Below are 24,574 nucleotides of genomic sequence, written 5' to 3'. Positions count from 1 at the left end.
GATTGCCCCACATGGCATGTATGAAGGTGTACATTCACATCCAGCTTTGAAAAAGTGTGCTATTTACCACATTTTAAAAATGGGAATCAGCTATATGTCACATCTGAAGGGCTATTTTTGGGCAGGAACGCACAGGAACGGAATTCCGGCTGGCTCCCAAGTTAGCCACGGCCAGCAGGAACTCATTAGCATAATAGGCCACGCCCAACAGCAGAAACTCATTAGGATTGGCTACATTAGGGGTGTGTGGCCTAACATGCAAAGGAGTTCCTGCTACAAAAAAAGGCCCTGGGTTTTGACAACAAACAAGGCAAACAGAATAACAAGCGAAAGGTGGGTGTGGCTGGATGACCACACTTCTGGTAACATGTGGGTGCAGCCTAATGTGCTAATGAGCTGTGCTGTCAGGGGTGTGGCCCAATATGCTAATGAGTTCCTGCTGTTGGGTGTGGCCTATTATGCTAATGAGTTCCTGCTGGGCTTTTTCTACAAAAAGAGCCCTGCACATCTGTAGATACAAGAGGCATAAGGCAGGATTGCCAGGCCACAACTGGCAACCCTGGGGAGCATTTATGGGGCCAGGACGTGCCCACTGACAGCCCTACCCATCGCACCACCTATTTCTAAGTCCATTTTCTGCTGCAAACAGGAAGCGACAGGAGGTAACCCTGAAATACAGTAAGTCTCACTGAAGTTTTCTGCCCAATGTCCCCGCGTTTCACTGAGGACACTGAAGAGGAGGTGGGAAAAGAACAAAGCCCAGGGAGAAAAAAAGATGATGGGCCACAGCAGGTAGAAATGAATTTATTCAGGAAGGGACTCACTAAGTGAGCTCCAGTAGTCTTGTATCTCCCCCTCCATTCCTAAGCAATTAGGACCAATGCTTGCACATTTCCTCTTATATCTTGCAACAAAAGGACTAGAAACTTACTTTTAAAAAAAAGAAAGAAAGAAGGAAAGCTTGGGACTGAGAGGAGAGGCATTACATATTTCTGGTGGGTGCTACCCCCCCTTATACCACAATTGACAGGGTTGCCAGTAAAGCACTTAACTACCTTTACAACTTATTCACCATAATTTATAAGCCATTTGAGAGGAGAGATTTTAGGAAAGAGGAAGGGAAACCAAAAAAAAGGCTGGAAAAGGAAGAAATAAAGTCAGCTATGAGTTAGGATGTACAGAACATTCTGAAGAAATTCCACTTTAAAATCTATTTTAAAGTTCCCAATTACAAGGATTTCCATATAAAACCCACTTGCCTTTTCAATTTCTGGCTGGTTCCATATGCTATTTTTTTTTTGTCTGATACTGTTAATTGCTTAAGCTTCCACACATTTCATACCTGTGCATCTCACTCACAGGGACCTGACATTGTAATGTCCACAGGTCCAACTCACGATGCCATGTGACACATGGCCAAACCAGAGTTTATAGCATTCACAAGTCCAACCTGCGGATGCTGTAAACTCTGGTTTGCATGGCATTGTGAGTTTTATTGTTGTGTAAAACCATAATCACCTCATGGATAATGGTATCACAAGAATAGAGAACCTTGTTGCCCTGATGTTCAACATTTAAAACAATGAAAGTTCTGCCTAAATGAATATGGAGCAGGTCTGTTGAAAGAAGTGCAGACAACTTGCTATTTTGTTTGGGAGGAACCTCAAAATTCCATTTTGAGACGAATTAATAATAACTCTGGAGATTCCAACTCCTGCTTGGGAAATTTCTGGAGATGGGGGGGCGGTGCTTGGGGAAGGCAGAGTCTTGGGTGTGGAGGGAGCTCAGCAGAGATGTGATGCCATACAGCCTGCCTTCCAGTTTGGTGTAGTGGGTTAAGTGCGTGGACTCTAATCTGAAAGAACCGGGTTTGATTCCCCACTCCTCCACTTCCACCTGGCTGGATGACCTTGGGCAAGCCATAGTTCTGATAAGAGCTGTCCTTGCTGTCAAGAGCTCTCTCAGCTCCACCTACCTCACAGGGTGTCTGTTGTGGGGAGGGGAAGTGAAAGGAGTTTGTAAGCCTCTCTGAGACACCTTTGGGTAGTGAAGGGCGGGGTATAAATCCAATCTCTTCTCTTCTTCTTCTTCTTCCAACAGTGTCCCATCCTCCAGGAGAACTGGTCTGTGTAGTCTGGAGATAACTCGTAATTTCAGGAGAACTCCATGCCCCTCTTGGAGGATGGCAAACCTAAATAACTCCCTAATTGTGAGATTGTCTTTAACTGAAGAACTTTTTTGATTTGAAACAGTGCAGAAGGACTTCTAGCTTTCAGATTTTTTTTTTTAAAAAACCTTTTCTGTAATCAGAGGGAGGAACATTTTCTGGTCCTCGTGGACACTGGCCTGGCCATACAAATCATATAACAAATATTAAAATATGTAAATATTCTCTAACATTCTCATTATACCATTGAGGATTCATAAAATGATGAATTATGAATTGCAAAGTCATGAATTATGAAGACAGGAATTGCCAATTAGCTAGTGCAAATTATGCATTGTGAATTAGCAAGATGCAGTAGTGAAGATTTCCAGTGCAAACTGATTGAGTGCAATCATATCTGACACACTGTGAGGTCAAATATTTCCCAAAAACTAATTTTGCTACATACAACAATGTTACTTGATATTTTCTTGCCATGTATTAGTTTGGCTACTTGTCTGTGGAATAAATGTGGAAGATTTGTTTCATGTGGCATTCCCTCACCAATCCCTCTTTTCTGTCCAATGTTTTGTTGTTTTTATATTTACTTCAACTCTGGTTTTAATTGTTTTAATGATGTCGTGTTTATTGGTTTTAATGGTTTTACAATGTGATTTTATTGTACATGTTAGCCACCTCTGTTGCCCTTGTGAAGACAGAAAGGAAAGGTAGAAATTTTGCAAAATACAGTAAAATACAATAAATGAATAAATCTATAGATATGATGAGTGGTCCCAAATAAGTTAGTTCTACAATGCCTGTGGAGTTTCCGGTGAAATGGATGGGTGGCCTGCATGCCTTTTTTGACATTGACCAAAAATTGGACTTCTAATTGTTATGTCCTCTGTGAATTCTATTTGTTTCTATCAGGTTATCCATGTCATGGGGTGCTGGAGGTGTCACCCATAGTTGGGAGGAAGGGTTGTGATAGCGTGAGGCACTAAATGTCTAGGAGCAACTTGAAAAAAACAACATAGGAAGTATTATTTTTACATATTCCAGTACAGAAGATGGAAAGACATGAAGGCATCATAAGAATAGGCATGAACCTAAAAGTGATGCAGCATACATATGGATACAGAATGCCAGAACTGCATTTCAGGTAACTGAACAATGTACCTTGCCTTTTCCTGCATATTGTATTGCTGATTGTAACAAACCTTGACGTGTTTCTGTCACTTCTCTCTCTCCCTTACCCTCTCTGCTCAAGAGCTAGTACACTGCAAATAGATATTCTGTATTTTAAGGTTGAGTGAAATAAACATCTTTCTCCAGCCGTTCACTGTGTCCTCCCCTGGCCTTGCTGTAGGAGCCTGTCTTTGTGTGTTACAGAAGAAGCTACAGAGCAAGAGGAGCGATTTATAGTCTTGCCCAGAAAACCTGCCACTTTTGTGATCCTGATCAAACAGCCTTTTAGGCACATGAATAATACTTATTGCATGACAGCGAGTCTAGTAGCAGCACTTGGGCTGGGCAGTGTGGGCTTTTGGCCATAGCTGCAGAATGTGAAGGAGAAATGGAATGTGACTCACCATAATAAACAAAGAGAAGAGTTTAACAACAAAAGAGGACTCCTTGGGGAAGAGGCTTAACCTGCTGGTCACTGCTCAGTGGTGTCTTATATGACTATAGTTTAATGGCCCATTCTAGAAAAATAATGGTCCCGATATGGAAATGCTAATAATCTCAGATGGGAATGTACACCTGCATAAAAAGATACATCTGGGTCTTCTGAAAGGCCCAGATGCTCTTCATAGGCCCCGGTCACACGGGAAGTTTTTTCCCCGCAAGAGGGACGGATCAGGGGCGCATCAAACAGGTGCAATCACACCGCAACATCTGGGAAGCGGAGCACACCCGTCCCCAATCCGTCTTTTCCGGGCGAAATCACGCATCAAAAAAACCCCTAGAAAAGAGTACTACCTACCTGAAACTCTGCAGCAAGGGCGGCCGTGGGATCACCGACGTGCCCGTCTCCCACAGCATTCGAGGCTCCCGGCCAAACTGCGCATGCACGTACATGCGCAGCCAGCTGCCTTGCTCTCCATTCCGTGGCTTCCTCCTCGGCATCTGATCATGCTGGGGAGCAACTGCATGGTGGCTCGGGGAACCTATCTGATCCCGCCACCATGCGTCTATTTTGATGCGGCTCAGAAAAGCTGCGCTTTGGCCTCGCCTTTTCCCCCTGTGTGACCGAGGCCATAGCATGGATGTACATTCAAATAGGTATCTGTATCTGCCTTTGGCACTCATGGAGGTTCCTTTATCCATGTGGATCAGCTTCACTGGATCATGGCATCATTCTGATGTAGGAGAGTAAACCCTGGTAACCATTGAATAGCCCTCTTTCTTTCAGTTTCAGGCTTCTGGGGCATGTTCCTTATGTCTACTGTCTTGACTCTCTAACTTCTCTCTTGACCCCCACCTAGAATCAGGGTTCTTTCTTCTGTATTCCATTGAAATGACCTTGACAGAGTGACTGACCCTGTTCTCTTGGCCAGATCCAAAGGAGCCTTTCCTGTCTTTCCCCTCCTTCCCATTTGTCTCCTCCCCTATATTCTAGACTAGTGATGAAAGTGTCCAATATACCCAAATCTGTCCAGTATACCCAAATCTGAAAATCTGTGTATGGTGCAAAAGGGTTATACCAAAAAGTGTCCAATATACCTGAATCTGAAAAATACTGATTTTTGCTAAGGGATTCAGTGTAGGATGAAGAAAGGGTTTTTGAAAGCAAGTACCGCAGATTGTGACAGCAGCCATGAAATTAAAAGACGCCTGCTCCTTGGGAGGAAAGTGATGGTGAACCTAAACAGCATGATAAAAAGTAGAGACATCACCCTGCCAACAAAAGTCCGCATGGTCAAAGCAATGGTATTCCCAGTAGTCATGTATGGCTGCGAGGGTTGGACTATAAGGAAGGCCGAGCGCCGAAGAATAGATTCTTTTGAACTATGGTGCTGGAGAAGACTCTTGAGAGTCCCTTGGACTGCAAGAAGATCAAATCAGTCAATCCTAAAAGAAATCAACCCTGACTGTTCCCTGGAAGGCCAGATAATGAAACTGAAGCTCAAATACTTTGGCCACCCAATGAGAAGGGAGCACTCACTGGAGAAGACCCTGATGCTGGGAAAGATTGAAGGTCAAAGAAGACGGGGACGGGAAAGGATGAGATGGTTAGACAGTGTCATAGATGCAACGAACATGAAATTGAGCCAACTTCAGAGGACGGCGGAAGACAGGAAGGCCTGGCAGGATCTGGTCCATGGGGTCGCGAAGAGTCGGACTCGACTGTGCGACTGAACAACAAAAAGAATACCTTTTGGCTACAGCTAAAAGTAAGTACGCATCCGAGTACATAGAGATTACTAATCCCCCCAAGTCACTTTATAATTCTGGCCTTAGTTAATCGTGTTTGATGCCAGGTAATTAGGAAAAGTATTTTCTTTTTAGACTGAGACTTGCGGTGCTGATATTCATTTCCCAGCTAGAAAGGAGAAGGAGAGGTGACTGTTTTTTCTTCCTTTGAACTAGTTTCAACCTAAGACTAAAAAAGAAAGAAAAGCAGTCATTGAATCACAATGATTATTTGGAGCTCACATCTAAATAATCTCTGTGTACTCGGATGCATACTTGCCTTTGAGCTGTAGCCAAAAGTTATTCTACTTGCTTGCAAAAACTCTTTCTTCATCCTACACTGAATCCCTTAGCAAATCCTCAAATATCTTTGCAAATCTCAAATATATTAAAGGCATTTAACTCCCCCCTCCCCAACCATGTAGACCTTTGATGCCTGGTGTGACTAGAATGATTTTAGAGTTTTAACTCAGAGGCTGAATAAGAAATTAAGGGAAGCACTTTGCAAAGAGAGAGAGAGAAGAGAAATGTAGCTAGTACAATATCTAATTACTTATAGATTTTAAGTCAAATTTGAACAAGATAAATATTTAAATAAAAGGTACAACCATTTAGAGCCTTGCCAGCGCTTTCCCCCCTTCCCTTCATCACACTTTTTAAAATTCAGTAGATAACTATGTAACTGAATTCTTTGGGATTACACAAGATTTACACCAGTCTATCAACAAGTAGATTCTGATGTTCTGATAAGACAAGACGCTTGCATACCATAGAACTACCTGTCTGAGCTGTCCATGCTATATTTATATTGGATAGAATACTAGCCTTGCATGGTCCAGGAGCAAGCTATGATAAGGCTTGTGGCAGCTTTAGACACCTAAGGAATACAACTTTTCCACTATGGCCTAGGAATCGATTTGCACAAGCATGTTCAGTACTTTGTGACTGTGAATTGGAGTTGTGGCATGCAAACTTGACAACTAGGAGTGAAACATCAAAGGTGAAACTTTCATATCACCTTGGGCCAGGATCAGCAACCTATGACTTGCGAGCCAAATGTGGCTTATCATGGAACCAAATATCACTCTGGGAGCACACAGAATTCTCAGCTTCTGGGTAAACATGTCCTTCTCACTGCCACAGGTAGCAGATGGTGTCAGCAAAGCAGGAGATAATTTCAGGTTGTCATGGGAGTTTTAGATGGTGAGCAGCAGGGCTTTTTTTGTAGAAAAAGCCCAGCAGGAACTCATTAGCATAATAGGCCACACCCAACGGCAGAAATTCATTAGACCCCTGACAGCACAGCTCATTAGCATATTAGGCCACACACCCCATGTTTGCAGAAGTGTGGTCATCCAGACACACCCACCTTATTGCTTCTTATTCTGTTTACCTTGTTTGTTGTCAAAACCCAGGGCCTTTTTTTGTAGCAAGACCTCCTTTGCATGTTAGGCCACACACCCCTAACGTAGCCAATCCTAATGCGTTTCTGCTGTGAGGTGTGGCCTATTATGCTAATGAGTTCCTGCTGGGTGTGGCCAACTCAGGAGCCAGCCGGGACTCCGTTCCTGTGCGTTCCTGCCCAAAAATAGCCCTGGTGAGCAGTGATGCCAAGAAGTGAGGAAGCCATTTCTAGTGTGGAATGTCCTATATTGTGCCCACATTTGGCCTGGCCACTCTTAAAATGGTGGGTGCCTGTGAGCATCCTGAAGGGCCAGAGAATCTAGAAATCCTTAAACTCCACAACTAGGACGGGAAGGAGGAAGTGAGGGCAGAGGCCTGACAAGGCAGAGGAAGGGAAGTATAAAAGAAGTAGGGAGACAGCTGAGGAGGGGGTTCTTACTGGGCCAGGAGGGACTATTTGATGGGGATTGGGCACTGTGCTTAACCTGTGTGTAGTGCTCTCTGAGTGCAGGGAAACATCACACCTGGAGTACACGAGGCCTTGAAATTACCAGCCCAGTCACTATTTCCTTGTGCTGGCTGTTTTATTAATTGATCCACACACCTCAGCATGTGCATCACTTCACCCTCCTCAGGATTCTACTATGGCCCCGGGCACACGGGCCGGATATTGCGGTGGGCAGGCATGGCTGTTTTCCCCGGAGCGAACTACTGCGTGGCCGCCGGATCAAACGTCCCACCGACGGCCCGTGGTTCGGGGGGAGGTGCTGATCATACGTCAATCCTGTGGTGCAGCAAAGAAGCGATGCGGCGGGGGTTGTGTTGTTGTTTTTAACCGAAGTGTGCGCATGCGCCGCTGGGTGCTTGTGAGCATCCTGTGGAGACTTGGGGGAAAAAAAACTTGTTTGCGATGGGACATTGGCGGGCGCTGGATGCCACGAGCTACCACCGGAAACGTGATCAGACGCCCGCCCTTGCCCTGCGGTTTCCAGAAACTAGTACCTCGGAGGTACTAGTTTTTTACGGCGCATCTTCAGCGGGAAGCCTCGGGTTAGCCACGGGAGCTCTACGCTTCCCAGATGTTGCGGTTTGATCGCGCCCGGAAAATCTGCCAATCTTCCGTCTCTGTAGCGTGGCTAATGCTCTGTGTGACCACAGCCTCTGTTATGTAGTAGAAGAGCCCCAAGACCTTCTCCTCCTCCCTCCTTCTTCCCCCAGCCTGCCTCCTCCCATTTCCCCTTCCTCCCTTTTCAAAGCTAAAGCTACCCATCTTGCCCTTGAGCTGAGCTCCACCCTCTTCTTCTCTGTTTCCTGCTCTCCACATCTGCAACCTGCCTTAAAACGCCTGGGTCTAGAGTGCCATTGGTCTCTCACCTCTAGGATTGCTCACTTCCTCCACACCTTTTGACATTCTCTGGGGTAGGCTGCCAAGGCTGCCCTGTTGCTGAGGCTATCCTGTCCACCCCTTCCTGCCCCTTATCTCACCATGAGACAAGGTGAGCCTTGCTGCCAGGTCCAAGGGCTTGCCCTGCCCTGCCAGTCGGTTCTTTGCTGGGTAATCTGCCACACGGTGCTACTTATTTTGAGACATTGTTTGTGCCACTTCCTTAGAGGACACACAACAACCAGTGTTCGAACTGCACAGACTTCACTGAGGGCAGGGGTCCTTTCGTAGAAAAAGAGGTGCTGGAGCTCATTAGCATAACTCATTTGCATAGGCCACACACCCCTGACATCATTGGAAGTGTGTCAGAAGGCAACACCCACCGCTCAGGCTCCACGGGACTGTTTTGGATTGCTAGCTATTGGGGGGGGGGCATGTAGATCTGTCCTCGCAGAGGAGGGAGAGCTTGTACCTGAATAAAACTTGGTCTTAAAGGTGCCACTGGACTGTTTTGGGCCAGGGGGGCCGGGGGGGGCTCTGCAACTTACCGGGCTGCTTCTTGCTCTGACTGAAGGCTGCTGGGAGCAGGGGGTGGGGCTTGTTGTATGTGCCCGCCCCCTGGGCTCTTTACTGCCAGAGCTCCGCTCCTGTGCACTCCTGCAGGAAATGACCCCTGACTGAGGGTGATGGTCTGCTAGGGTTGCCAGGTCCCCCCTGGTACCAGTGGGGGATGGGGGGGGTAGAGCTGCCAGATCCAGGCTGAGAAACTCCTGACGATTTGGGGATGGAGCCTGGGTAGGACAGGGACCTCAGTAGGGTACAATGCCACAAAGTCCACCCTCCAAAGCAGCCATTTTCTTCAGGAGAACTGATCTCTGTAATCTGGAGATGAGCTGGTATCCAGGGGATCCCCAGGTCCCACCTGGAGGCTGGCACCCCACTCAGAACAAAATTATTATGGTATAAATTTATGCTTTATTTATTCAATATGTCAGTTATTAATAATTTTAAGTTTCATGTTTTTGGGCAAATGGACTTTCTTATAGTGGCTCTTTGTTGATCTCATGTGGGGAATTTTGATGTAGTTTGGCTCTTTAATTCTATAAGGTTGCTGACCCCTGACCTTAGAGCCAAAGTAGATGTAATGGGGTGGTCACATGTGCAAACAATAATGTTCCTCACAGGGTTCTGTAAAAATAAAATGGGGGAGAGAATGAAATATACCAACCTAATCTCCATGGAAGAAGAATGGTATAAGTTTGCCTAGAGAGATACATTCATTTCTGAAATGGGGTGGGGATATTAAATTTTAGGAGAAGGAGCATGTGTGTGTGTAAAGGTATCTGGTGTCCCCTCTCCCCTGCCTTGTCTCACTCTGGTATTGGAGAAGGACTAGAGAAAAGTATTTCAAACAACAGGGGGAAGGTGGGAGGGCTCAATCACCGCGAAGCAAACGGATAATCCTGGGATTTGAGGATCACAGCTGATGCGGAGCAAATGGAAGAAACTCCGGGCCAAAAGGAAGCATCGAGACAAATAGTGTGAAATTGACGAGATGCTCCGGAGGAAAGAGAAGGTTCACCGCGGGCCAAAGTCCCGTGAGAAATCACCCCCAGAGTGAGGCAGACCCACGACTAACTACATGTAACTGTCCTTTCACATCAACACAATGGCTGATTTCTCACGAGGCACTTGTGCCTGGTTTCCACCGGAATTTCCTGCCCCGGAGCATTTTTGTCAATTTCACATTTAAAGCATTTCAAGTCAGCCTGCTCCGGGGCTTTCATTTTCACATTACAGCCTTGGGAGTGGTTTCCTGCAACCTTTTTCCTCCCAACACCGCCCCTCATCATACAAACCCCTCCCATCCTCCCTCCAACCCCTCCCATCCTCCCTCCACCCATCGTCATTACACAACAATGGGACACAAATTCCTATGTCAACTTTTTGAAACTTTGATTCGAAAGTCATTGCCTTTCCTGATGTTTTAACTCGTCCTGTGCTTGCAACCCGCTGAAAAATTACAGAAACACCTTTGCATAAATGAGGCACTGGAGTACAGTGACAGACATTTTGTTATATAAAAACCACAGAAGAAAAAGCCTATTGATTAGGGAAAGGTTGGAGGAGGGAGGCATTAGGATTGTGCTTCTCTTTTCTGGTTGCTTACTGCAAGTCATAGCTGGGGGGGAGGGTTGAATTCTGTCACATGGTTTATTCCCATGTATCTAGCAGAATCACAGAGTCTTGTGGTGAGTTCACACATGCATCTACTCCTGCATCTACTCCATCAGGTGGTGTTTTGCATGTGTGGAATCATCACAGATCGAATGGAGCTTTCATGTCAACTCAGTCAGCAGTAAGAAGATACTTCCTCAGGGAGGCAGTTTACAGTGTGATCCTAAGCAGAGTTACACCATTCTAAGTCAGTGGGCTTCAAAGGGTATAACTCTGCTTAGGACTTCACTGTCAGCCATGAGTCATCAAATGATAAGCATAGCTGTATGAATCAGCCTTTAGAACTAGAAGTGAGGCCAAGGTCATTTAGCCTAAAATTCTCCATAAAGGAGAATACTTTGATCCTGATGCAGCAGCTGTTCCAGAACCAGAGTTACCCAGACAGTAACCCCCTCCACATAGTGGAGGAGTGGGTGTGCTTCCTTCTTTCACTGCAGAGACTAATGCAAGGGGTGGTCCTGCTGGACAGCAACTTACCTGCCTGGGCTTTCTCTCTGTTCTAAAGAGAAATGAATCACATGGGTTGGGTGTCTGTGCATATAAGCCTCCATAAGGAGCCCCTGCCTCTCAAATCACCTTACCGGTATGCTGGAAGGGGGTAGCCTGCTGCACCAGAAGTGATTTGCTAGCATGGAAAATAACCCACATGCAATGACGTTCTCTTCCTTCCCCACATACCGCCATCCACTGATGATGACCACGGCAGATCCAGCCCTTCTGAGAGGAAGCGGAGGACAAAAAGGTCATTATGCAATTTTTTTAAAAAAAATTAAGACCTCTTGTAATCAACCAGCCCATGTTCAGAACCCCCTCCCCCACTTAGCCTCACATCATAAAAGGGATCAAGGATGGAGAAAGGAGAACGAACAGCTGGAAATAATAACCATTCCTAAGGGGAAATACTCATTTTTAATTACTGCTATCCCTTTTATCCATGACAATGTAATTGCATTCTGTTTAACTAAATCTTAATTGGCACTGTGAAGTAACGATAAGAGTGGCTGTGCAATTCTTTGTGAGCTGTCTTATATTGGTTTTGCTCTATCTCCTGTATGGAGAGAGAAGATGATTGTGTATGTCGGAACTGCTTCCACCAGTCACAGCAACATGATTGAGTGCTTTGGCTTCGTATCATACCCAGCAAATCAAGATGGGTAGAATATTGGGTGAAGCACATGGACTGGGCAACATATGTTTTCTCCGTGTTCTGTTCAATCTCCCTCATGAGAGATACAGATTTAGTGGCCCTCCTTGTGGTGAAAATAGTCCTGGTGATGACCCAGTGAGCCCAGAATTGCCTGCATCTGCATCAGCCCCTGCTTAGTTTCTGAGATCTGATGAGATCGGGCTAGGCTGGGCCCCTCCTCTATATGGCAAAATTATTTTCAATAATAATTATGAAATAAAATGAATAAAAATAATGGCCAGAAAATGGATTTAGGTGGGTAGCCATGTTGGTCTGAAGCAGAAGAACAGAGTTTGGTCTTAAAGGTGCCACTGGACCCAAACTTTGTTTCAATGGCCAGAAAAGAAACGCACTGGCTCTAAGTTGAGTACCAGATCAGGTTCAAGGTTTTAGTACCAACCTTCAAGGCCCTAAACAGTCTGGGGCTGGTTTATCTTTGGGACCACTTCTCCCTATATACCTCCTGAAGGGCATTATGCTCTGGAGATAAGAATATCCTGATGATCCGTGGCATTTTTGTTAGCAGCTTTCACTTTGGATGTCAAGGTTTTCCTCCTACTTAGAATATTAAGCTACTAGGAATAAGGCCCGTCACGGAAATAAATACAACGAGCTCTAGAAGAGGCTATGGGCAGGTGCTGTGGTGACCTCAGCAGGGTGTAATGACACGGAGCTTACTGTTTTCTCCAGGGAAACTGATCTCTGCCATCTGAAGAGCAGTTGTAATTCTGAGGGATCTCCAGCCCTCCCCTGGAGATTGGCAACAATGGTTCCCCAGGAGGAAATGGCTGGTTGGAGGGTGGAGTCTATGGCTTTATACCTGTCTGAGGTCCCACCACTCCTCAAACCCTACTCTCTCCAGGCTCCACTCCAGGGATTTCCCAACCTGGAGGTGGCAACCCTATTTCGTTCCCAGCCAACTACCAACATACCGTTATCTGCCCCTCTGACTTCATGTTTCCATCTCTTTTCCCCTCCCTGTAGCCTCTGCCTAGAAAAACTACAGTCTTGCTCCGCAGTGGGGACCCAAGCAGGAGGAAAGTGACCTCAGCAGGGTATAATGACACACAGCCCATCCTGCAAAGCAGCTGTTTTTTCCAGGGGAGCTGATCTCTGCCATCTGGAGAGCAGTTTATCTCCAGTCCTAATCTGGAGATTGGCAGCAGTGGTTCCCCAGGAGGAAAAGTACAGTCTTTTTCTGCAGTGGAGACCAAAGCAGCTTACATCATTCTCCTCTTCTCCTTTTGATCTGCACAACAGCCCTGTGAGGTAGGTTAGGCTGAAAGTCTGTGATTGGTCTGACATCACCCTCTCAACTTCCACAGCAAGAACCTGGGTTTGGCAGACCCTTCTCTGAAGCGCGAACTGCTATGCCTAGGGTAGCCAACCTTCAGATGAAACCTGAAGATTGTTGGGTATCACAACTGAACTCCAGACAACAAATCTCTCTCCCCCTAGACAAAATAACTGCTTTGGAGGGTGGGCTCTATGGCATTCTATTCAGCTGAGGCCCCTCCCTCCCCAAACTCTGGCTTCCTTAGACTTCACCACAGAATATCCAGGAATTTCCCGACCTGGAGTGGGCAACCCTAGTCAGAACTAGTCCCAATGAGTTCCCCACAAAGGCCTGAAAAGTGCCTCCTGCCTTTGCCTTTTTACTGGCAGAACCAAGCATGGTTGCCTAGCAACAGCCACTGAGGGAAAAGTTAGTCCCACAGGAGCCAAGCAGAAGTGTCTTCATCAGGAGAGACAGCCGTTTGGCAGTTTATTCTGTGAGAGAAGAGTGTCCAGGCTGGCAGTGGGTGGGGGAGAGGAGTTGACCCAGCACCCAGCCAATGGCACACGAGTACTCTTGAGTGGCGGTTGATGGGCCAATGGCTGACAGAGTGCATTGCACAGCCAATGGGAGAGCTGGAAATGGCCAATACATAAGGGAATTATATATATAGGATATGCCTGCTTAATAAAAATTTCTAGTGGCTTCCAATTAGAACAAATTAGAACAAAAGATGTGGAGAAGATTTACAGTTTTTGTACTTGTGGAGAGAGATGTCTTTTAGGACAGAACAAAGGACGTAATACATCCGGGACCTCGTGATCTATTTACACAGACCCGGAAAATTTCATTGGACATTTTTTTTTTACTTTCCTTTGTTCTGTAGTATGTATTGTTCTGACACAGATTGACACAACAAAGGACGTAATACATCCGGGACCTCGTGATCTATTTACACAGACCTGGAAAATGTCATTGGGCATTTTTTTAAACTTTCCTTTGTTCTATAGTATGTATTGTTCTGACACAGATTGTTGTTGTTTTTCACTATAGAGTGTTTTGTACCTAGATTATTAAATGTACACAAGTATGAGTCGAACTTAACAACTGTATTTGGATGCCTATATGTACTATCAAATCTCAGCTCAGCCATAAATTCAGTAGATGGCCTTAGGCCGACCACTCTCCTGATTTTTATTTATTTAATTGATACCCACTTTTTTCTTCAATGGGGACCCCAAGTGGCTTACAACATTCTTCGTCTCCATTTTATCCTCACAACAACCCTGTTAGGCTGAGAGAGTGTGACTGGCCCAAGGAGTCCCAGTGAGCTTCTGTGGCAGGATGGGGATTCAAATCTAGGTCTACAAGATCCTCGGTTGACACTCTAACCACTATACCATGCTGGCTCTCAGCTAGCCTCAGTTCCTTCATCTGAAATATGGGAATAATAATGTTGGCCTACATTACAGGGCTCCTATAAGGGTTACTCTGCTAACATGTGTGTATGTGTGTGTGTGTATACACACACACACACGTATGAAGAAAAGTGCCTTAAAAATACTAAGCATAATTTCTTTTTTAATTGGCCTTTCCCCCCTTGTACCTCATCCCATATGCTCTATCTTGTGGGTATATGCTAGCCTCCAGCTTCCATGATTCCTTTTGGCACTGTACCTTAGTATATCCCCTTTACAAAGCAGAAGGACAAGTGGGAACCTGCAAGGACTTGTCGGAGGCATCTCACTTCCTCCTCTCCCATATTTCCTCTTCCCCTTTCCTGAAAGCCCTCGCCAGGGCCAGACCGCCACATGCTAGCCTCCAGCTTCCATGATTCCTTTTGGCACTGTACTTTAGTATATCCCCTTTATAAAGCAGAAGGACAAGTAGGAACCTGCAAGGACTTGTTGGTGGCTTCTCACTTCCCCCATATTTCCTCTTCCCCTTTCCTGAAAGCCCTCGCCAGGGCCAGACCGCCACAGACAAAATTTAGGCCGTTGCCTAGGGCGCAGTCTCAATGAGGGTGCCACGCTGCCCTGCCTGCTGCCCCTCCCCTCCCTTGCCTCTCCTCGTGCCCTGCTTGGCTAGGGGGGAGAGGCTCCTGAAGTAACGTGCTGCCACCGGTGCCCCCCCTTCCCTCGAGCGCAGGCTTTTTCACCCCCTTCTGCAAGGAGTCAAGGCAGGGTGTGTGTGCCTGGGCCGTGCACTTTCTTGGCTGCCCCCGCAGGCGGGTGGCATCGGACTTTCTGCGTGCAGTGCGCGGCATGCCTCCAAGTGACTTGGGCAGCATCCCCTGGCCTCCGAGGTGAGCTGAAGAGTCCTGGGGGCTGGGGATGTGTGTGCGCGGAAACTCTGAAGCAGTGGGCCAGCACACCAGAGCTGAGACCCAGGAGAAGAAGGTGACACTGGACTTGAACTTGGTTCTGCCACTTCCCACCTGGCTCTATCGTCAGGACAGGCTCATCCCCAGGAAGGCAAGGAAGGTGTGCATGGGGGGGGGGGAACTGGGGTTGGGAGCCTCCATTCCTCACCTGGTGGTGGTGGGGATCTGGCCTCAGGGGGCAGGAGGAGTGGGCATCTGGTGCTGGCCCGGTCCAAATGAGGGTCTCCCGGAGAGTTCATAGCACCCGAAGAGGCAGGGGGAGAGGGAGGGAGAGTCCCCTGCAAGGATCCAGAGGTTGTTTTATTTGCTAAATCCCCTATTCGCCAGGCTACTGGCAGGGACAGCAAAAAGTTTCTGAATCTCTCATTTAGAAATTACACACACTGCCTAATTTTCCTGTAGTAAAGTCAGCCTCACCTTAGTTAACCAGTGCTTGCAAAAATTAAAAGGTCTTAACTGATTTCTGGAGCCAGCCTGGTGGTTTCCCCCGGGGGATAATTTTCAAAGAGAAGATACTACTGCTCAGAAAAACCTGCTTCTCTTCTCCACCCATCTGGATTTCATGAAGAAGTCAACTGGCAGCAGGGTTTCTTTACAGGGGGCTGGCAAGGGAGAAGACCACATGTGCTGCTTCCACACAGAGACATTTCCTGCTATGAATGCATTAACTGTGCGTATGTGTGAGTGAGTGTGAAGTGCCTTCAAGTTGCTCCCAACTTATGACAACCCTATGAATTAATATCCTCCAAAACATCCTATAGTTGACAGTCTTGCTAAGGTTTTGCAAACTGAGGACCAGGGTTTCCTTTATTGAGTCCATCTATCAACAGTTTGAGACCCGGGTGCCGCATGATGGAGTGAGCTCCCATCTCTAGTTCCAGCTCCTGCCAACCCAGCAGTTCGAAAGCAAGAAATTGCAAGTAGACGAATAGGTACCACTTCGGTGGGAAGGTAACAGCATTCTGTGCGCCTTGGTGTTTAGTCATGTCGGCCACATGACCACGGAAACGTCTTCGGACAGCGCTGGCTCTTTGGCTTTGAAACGGAGATGAGCACCGCAACCCTAGAGACAGATTCGACTGGCTTTCGAGCAAGGTAACCTTTACCTTATCTCATGTTGGGTCTTCCAGTTTTTCTGCATTCTCCAACTTTTCCTAGCATTATTTTTTTCCAGTTACTCCAGAAAAGCCAGCATGGTATTGTGGTTAAGAGCTGTGGGTTCTAATCTGGAGAACCAGGTTTGATTTCCTTACCTCAATTTCAGTTGAACATGCTGATGCATCAGCGCTTGACCTGAAGGAATTGGTGACAAAATTTGCTAAAGAAAAGGCACGCAGAATGAGATTCTCATGTGCCTGAAATGGAAACATTAAAGTGGCTTAAATTTCAACATCACAATTAACAGGAATTTTCCAAAATGCTTTGTGCTCTGTGTTTTTCTGTTTGAGAGAGAAAATCAGAGATTGTATTACTTGTTCTCACAATTTTATAAAAAAGAAGTGAGCAATTTCAAATTTTGTGTTTTTCATTCTTCCTAAGATTCCTAGGAGCTGTGGTGGCTCAAGTGGTTAAGACGCTGTGGAAGGTCGGTAGTTCAGCAGTTCGAGACCCGGGTTGCCGCATGATGGGGTGAGCTCCCGTCTCTAGTTCCAGCTCCTGCCAACCTAGCAGTTCGAAAGCAAGAAATTGCAAGTAGATAAGTAGGTACCACTTCAGTGGGAAGGTAACAGCGTTCCGTGCGCCTTGGTGTTTAGTCATGCCGGCCACATGACCACGGAAACGTCTTCGGACAGCGCTGGCTCTTCGGCTTAGAAACGGAGATGAGCACCGCAACCCTAGAGTCGGATTCAACTGGCTTTCGAGCAAGGGAACCTTTACCTTTACCTTTTTAAGATGCATTTATGTTTGAAAATTGGTGGGCGCATGGGGGGGGGGATGCGCCAGAAGGTAGCCTTGCCTAGTGTGCAAAAAAACCTGGCACCAGCCCTGGCCCTCAGTCTCTCCCCTTTTCCTGCTTCATTCTCTCCTTCTAGGGTTGCCAGCCTTAGAATGGGACTGGCAATCTCCTGGAATCACAAAAGATCTCCCAATTACAGAGATCAGTTCCCCTTGGGGTTGCCAGATCAAGCTTGGGAAATCCCTAGACATTTGGGGTTGGAGCCTTGGGAGGGTGAGGTTTGGGGAGGCCTCTCCCCTTCCCAAACCCTGCACTCCTCAGACTTCATCACAAAATCTCCAGGAATTTGCCAACCTGGAACAGCCTATCCTAGCCAGCCCTGGCCTGAATGAGTTCTCCCTTAAGGCCAAATAGGGCTGGAAAGGACCCTCCCCCTGACTTTTACTGACAGAACGAAGCTTGGAATGCTGTGGTTGCCTAGCAACAGCTACTGAGAGACTCCTGTTGCTTAAAGCTGCAGGTGTTCCTTTTATCATTTTTGTATTTTTTAAAGTGCTCAGTGTAATTTTTTTTTTAGATTTCATATTTTTCTGCAAAGGTTTGTAGAAAGATCTGTCTTGCCCGTTCACTGCTCCAATCACTGGCAGTGTTCCCTCTAAGCTGAGTTAGTGTGAGCTAGCTCACAGTTTTTTAGCCTCTGGCTCACACATTTTTGTCTTAGCTCAGGAAGGATGGCTCCAGAGCAAACTAATTTATGCAGTAGCCAAATTGCTTGTTCACAATTTTAACACCAGTAGCTCACAAAGTAGAATTTTTGCTCCCAAGACTCCACAGCTTACAGGGAGCATTGGTCACTGGATGTAACTATCCAAAGATATACTGACTTTGGCATTAGGATTTAAGTTGTATGGACTCGTGGGCTCGAAGTAGTGGCAGTGGCAACAAACAACAGAGAGAGGTAAAAAGGCAGAAGGGTTCGTTGTTTGCGGAATGTTCTCAGGCCATTAGCTTGACTAAAGATCAATATGATTAGCTTCTAGAAGGCTAGCAGAGATTTGTTTCAACTGAAGCTTGCCACCTGCCCCATAATTGCAAACAATATGTCCTAAATTGTTGTAGATTTTCTGGGTTGTATGGCCATGGTCTTGACATTGTAGGACCTGACGTTTCACCAGTAGCTGTGACTGGCATCCTCAGAGGTATTACACAGAAAGATGGAGTATTGTCCACAGAGAGTACAACCTGGAAAATCTACAACAGCTAATGAACTCCGGCTGTGAAATCCTTCAACAAATATGTCCTAATTTCCAAGAGCAACTTAAACATTGCAAAGCACAATCTAATAAAATACTGCTCATGTTTGAACATACATTTCTAACAGCCTTACAAAGTGCTTCTTGTTTTGGAGCTCTTCAGGTGAAAACTAGGGCCCCGGTCACACGGGAGGCTTTGATCTGCAAGAGGGACAGATTGGGGACGCAGCAAGTGGGCGCGATCACACTGCAACATCTGGGAAGCGGTGCTCACCTGTCCCCGATCTGCCTCTTCCGGCCAAAGATGCAGATTAAAAAAAACACACTACAAAACACTACGACTTACCTGAAAATCCGCAGCAGGGGCGGCTGTGGGATCGCCGGCGCGCCCGACGCGAGGCCCCCGGCCAAACAGCGCAGGCATGCACATGCGCAAGGGGCTGCCGCGCTCACTGTGTGGCTCCCCCCCCACATCTGATCGTGCCGGGGAGCAAGTGCACAGCGGCTTGGGGGATCTGTCTGATCCCGCCGCCGTGCGTCTCTTTTGATGCTGCTCAAAAAAGCCAAACTTCAGCCACACCTTTTCCCCCATTGTGTCCGGGGCCTAGGTTTGCCAACAGCCTGGAGAAAAAATGTTCTGTCCCTTTTACGGGATGTTCTTTGCCTGGTGATGTTGTTTGCCTCCATGCCATGAAAAGCTCCACCTGCCCATTTCTACACATTACACTTCTATTAAAGGAGCAGGACATTTTTCTCCAGGCCAGTTGGCCACCCCAGCGACAATCCTACTTAAAGGTAAAAGGAAAATATTCAGGTAGCAACCAGGCAGACCTAGAAATCTGTGAGCACATGTCTCTGATGTAGGACTAAGTAAGATGGTTTGGAATGAGAAGCCAAATGCTGCAGGCTTGGCAGAATCCAATTGTTATCAGTCTTGTGACTGATTTACTGCTGATGAAAAGTTGTGAGAAAGGCCCATGGGGTCAAAGGATCAAAAATGAGAGAGCTTTGTTTATTGAAAGTCTAAACATTGCTACAACGGCTGGAAATTGCTAAGTGACCCATCCCAGAAAGCCATCTGCCTAGGCACAACACCCTGAGTGAGACAGTTTATTTAACACAATGTCATAGACTCTCCGGTTTCTTTTGGCAGTGATTCACAGCTACATTTTGCAGAAGACACTGGTCTACATCTTTATTCTGAATGGGGATGAGGACCTTGAGCTCCACCTAGTGGTAGGAATATGTTAGAAGATGTTGCATGAGAATTGGAAGCGACAGAAGCCACTACATTTTTATGATCTCTTTTAGCATGGCGTTTGATTCATTTGGCAAAGGGCATAGTGTTGAATGATCCTGCAACTAAAATGTTTTAAGATAACTTTTCTGCAAATGAGTGCAGTCAGCATCAATGGTTATGAGAGATTTTGGTTACATTTGCTCATAAGATTCACAATCTTCACATACTCACAGGTGTTGCCAATAATAGATTTGAAAAATGAGGTTCCTGGTGGAACTTCTAAGATTTTCATATGCAGAGAAATGTTCAAGGCAAGCTCTGGCTTTATTAGAAGAACTTTACCACAGTAAGTATGCAGAGTGAGGCCTCTGCCAGTCTTTCATAGCTATCTGACTACAGAAAGAAAGTTTCGGCAATAAACAAAACTATTCCACATGATGGCTACTGGAAGTCCTAGAAGACAGTGGAGTTTTAAGCATTGCAGATCATGAACAGTCAGATTCTAGTGGGTCCCAAGTTGAAACATGGCAGAATTCGCCAGTTTGGTAGTGGGCGATGGGTGGAATTTGGCAGACCGTAAGTAGGGTTTGAGCAGAGAGTGGTAGATCATGTGTGGAGCCCGGCAGACTTTGAAAATATACTCTTTTCATATTCTAATATTGACTATTTGACAGGAAAACCTAACTGGTTCACAATCCGACTTGGTTTGCCTGTGCTGCTGTTTTCTTTGCCTTGTCTCCTTTTTTAACCTTTTTCATTCTGAGCCTTTTATTTCCTTCTTTTGTAATAAGCAGTCCTGAACATTCTGGGTGAGTGTGGGCTGCGTAAATAAACAGCAAAGACAAGTGACCACAGGTTCAAATTCCTTCGCATTTTATTTCTCCTTTGTCTTTGCATTTGACTTTGTGGCATATCATAGGAGCTGCTCATTTGAAGCACCATCTTTTGGAATACCTACCTACTCCTTTTGAAATCAAGGCTATTTTTCAAGAAACTCACTCACCCCAAGCCTATTATGATACTTCAGACTAGTTGGACTTTGCTGTTGGTTTAAATAGCATTCAATCAAAATTGGGGCTGGGAACTAGTAATTCACTGCCCTGTATGAGTAAATGGTAGGCCTAGAAGTACACAGTGTTGTTGTTGTTTTTTAAAATAGCACATTGTTAAACATTAAGCTAGCCTCATGGAAGCTACTTTTTAAAGTAGTTCTCATATAAAACTATTTAGAAGAGCCAGCCACATTGGTGGGGGTGATTGTAAGAGTGCCAAGCATAGAATTAGCTGCACTGGGAGGCAGCTCCCATGTGTGGCCATGACTTAGTGGTAGAAACCTATAACGTGTTTTTACTATAAGATGTAAATATGTCTTATTCTGAAACGTTTGAAGCAATTGGGATGCCTTGTACTACATGCAAACCAAGCTTAAGATTTCCGTCTGTTATAGAAGATAAAGATGTTAAAAAGGTTTCTTCTGTGAAGAAAGGCTGAAGAGGTTAGGGCTCTTTAGCTTGGAGAAATGACGACTGAGGGGTGACATGACAGAGGTTCACAAAATTATGCATGGGATATCTCCAGGCCTTCCCTCTGTAGCCACACATGCAGAGGTTTTGGCTGTAGTGGGTGTGGCCAACTCTGAAGCCAGCCGGAACTCCGTTCCTGTGTGTTCCTGCCCAAAAATAGCTCTGGTTTTTACTATAAGATGTAAATATGTCTTATTCTGAAACGTTTGAAGCAATTGGGATGCCTTGTACTACATGCAAACCAAGCTTAAGATTTCCGTCTGTTATAGAAGATAAAGATGTTAAAAAGGTTTCTTCTGTGAAGAAAGGCTGAAGAGGTTAGGGCTCTTTAGCTTGGAGAAACGACGACTGAGGGGTGACATGACAGATGTTTACAAAGTTACACATGCAGAGAAGGTAGAGAAATAAATACTTTTCTCCCTTTCTCACAGTACAAGATCTCATAGGTACTCAATGAAATTAATAAGCAGTAGATTTAGAATAGATTTAGAAAGATTAATTAACACGTGGAATTCACTGCCACAGGAAGTGGTGGGTGACTATAAGCATAGACAGCTTCAGCACGGGATTAGACAGACATATGGAACTGAGGTCCATCTGTGGCTATTAGCCACAAGGTATAGATATAACACCAGGGCTATTTTTGGGCAGGAACGCACAGGAACGGAGTTCTGGCTGGTTTAAACTGCCTTCCCTTCTCCTGGCACTCCCGCCGGCCTTGCAGGTCCACCGCCGGGCCCCTCATGGGGCTCGGCAGTGGAGCTGCAAGGGCGGCGGCGGTGGCTGGGGCCGTTGGGGGTGGTGTGTGTGGCCTTATGACACACTTCCGGTGATGTCAGGGAGTGTGGCCTTATGACACACTTCCGGTGATGTCAGGGGGTGTGGCATATGCTAATGAGTTATGCTAATGAGTTCCCCTAGCTCTTTTTCTACGAAACGACCCCTGCCTTGTACTACATGCAAACCAAGCTTAAGATTTCCGTCTGTTATAGAAGATAAAGATGTTAAAGAGGTTTCTTCTGTGAAGAAAGGCTGAAGAGGTTAGGGCTCTTTAGCTTGGAGAAACGACGACTGAGGGGTGACATGACAGATGTTTACAAAGTTACACATGCAGAGAAGGTAGAGAAATAAATACTTTTCTCCCTTTCTCACAGTACAAGATCTCATAGGTACTCAATGAAATTAATAAGCAGTAGATTTAGAATAGATTTAGAAAGATTAATTAACACGTGGAATTCACTGCCACAGGAAGTGGTGGGTGACTATAAGCATAGACAGCTTCAGCACGGGATTAGACAGACATATGGAACTGAGGTCCATCTGTGGCTATTAGCCACAAGGTATAGATATAACACCAGGGCTATTTTTGGGCAGGAACGCACAGGAACGGAGTTCTGGCTGGTTTAAACTGCCTTCCCTTCCCTTCCCTACAAGGGCTGGCCTGGGTTCCCCGCAGCTGCAGGGCACCCAGCCAAGCCAAGGGAAGGCAGTTTAAATTGCCTTCTCTTCCCTCCAAGGGCCGGCTTGCCTGGGCGCCTGGCAGCAAGCCAAGGGAAGGCATGGGGGTGTGGCCTAATATGCTAATGAGCTGTGCTGTCAGGGGTGTGGCCTAATATGCTAGTGAGTTTCTGCTGTTGGGTGTGGCCTATTATGCTAATGAGTTCCTGCTGGGCTTTTTCTACAAAAAAAGCCCTGTATAACACTATGTCTGGGGCTCGGGTTACCAGCCTCCAGGTGGGGCCTGGAGACATCCCACTTTTATAACTGATCTCCAGCTGACAGAGATCAGCTCCCCTGGAGAAAATGGCTGCTTTGAAGGGTGGGCTCTATGGCACTGTACCATGCTGAGTTCCCTCCCCTCCCCAAACCCTCCCCTCTCCCGGACCCACCCCCAAAGTCTCCAGGTATTTGCCATCCAAGAGCTGGCAACCCTATCTGGGGCAGTGATAGTCTGTATTGTTGGTGACTGGGGGCAACCGCGGGAGGACTTCTGGGAGGGCCCTGCTGGTGGACCTACTGATGGCACCTGTTTTTTGGCCACTGTGTGACCCAGAGTGTTGGACTGGATGGGCCACTGTCCTGATCCAACATGGCTTCTCTTATATTCTTATGTTCTAAGTATCCTAGCAGTTTTCATATGCAGTGACTGATGCAGTCACCAAGATTAAGTGCAACGATCATACACATGTGCGCACACGCATTGGAATTTCTAATCAATTTGTTCAACTGATAAAGCATCTATACTTATACTGGTCAAAATCTGGGTGAACTATTACGGCTCACCTGGGAAATGTAATTTGGGGAAATCTGCTGAAAGTTCTTGGTTAGAGATCCCTATGTCCTCCATAAACTCCACTTAATTGAGATTTCTCAATTGATAGCCAGGACAGGTGAGAGGGTAGAAACAAGTTTCAATGACTAGTACAGCAGACATGGCCTTCCTCACAGTCGTCCCCATATGCTTTGCATGAATGGGCCAACTGTGGTCCAGGGGACGGCAAAGGATGAGATGGTTAGACAGTGTCATAGATGCAACGAACATGAAGTTGAGCAAACTTCAGAGGACGGCAGAAGACCAGAAGGCCTGGCGGGATCTGGTCCATGGGGTCGTGAACAGTCGGACTCGAATGTGCGACTGAACAACAACAACAACAAAAACAACAGACATGGCCTTCCTCACAGTCATCCCCATATGCTTTGCATGTATGGGCCAACCGTGGTCCGTGGAGGATTCTGTTCCTGAACAGTTCACTTCATCCAGCCAGATAGTTCCAGTTCCTGGTATCAGCCAAAAGGAAGTAAAGGAAAATTGTAATGAGTTATTGTAGAACAACCTACCACAAGTTAGAAATGTGTATCAAAAGTAGACATGTAATACATTTCTCAGATCACTTGACTAGGAAACAAAGGGAAAAAGAGCACTTGACCTTCTGCAATGGAAGAGAATAAAAGATGGATGTAGGAAATGCATACAAAGGGAGCTATTTTGATTATTAAGCATGATTCTGAGTAGTCTCTGTGGGTATTTCTTGAGTCCCATTTTCTATTGGTTTCCTAGTTTACCCCCTCACTTACTGAAAGGTTGATGCTTCTCCCATTTTTCCTTCCTCTGACCAATTTTATTTTCATACGGGGATAAAAAATAACAAAAAATTTAAATTGCCATTAATACCACGATGGGAAAATCACCTTGACCTTTGCATCCAAGAAAAGAAATTCATTTTACA

This window comes from Gekko japonicus, unplaced genomic scaffold (assembly GCF_001447785.1).
Source record: "Gekko japonicus isolate JY-2015 unplaced genomic scaffold, Gekko_japonicus_V1.1 scaffold986, whole genome shotgun sequence".
NCBI lineage: Eukaryota > Metazoa > Chordata > Lepidosauria > Squamata > Gekkonidae > Gekko > Gekko japonicus.
The sequence above is the reverse complement of the archived record's forward strand: the minus strand, read 5'-3'. Positions refer to the sequence as shown.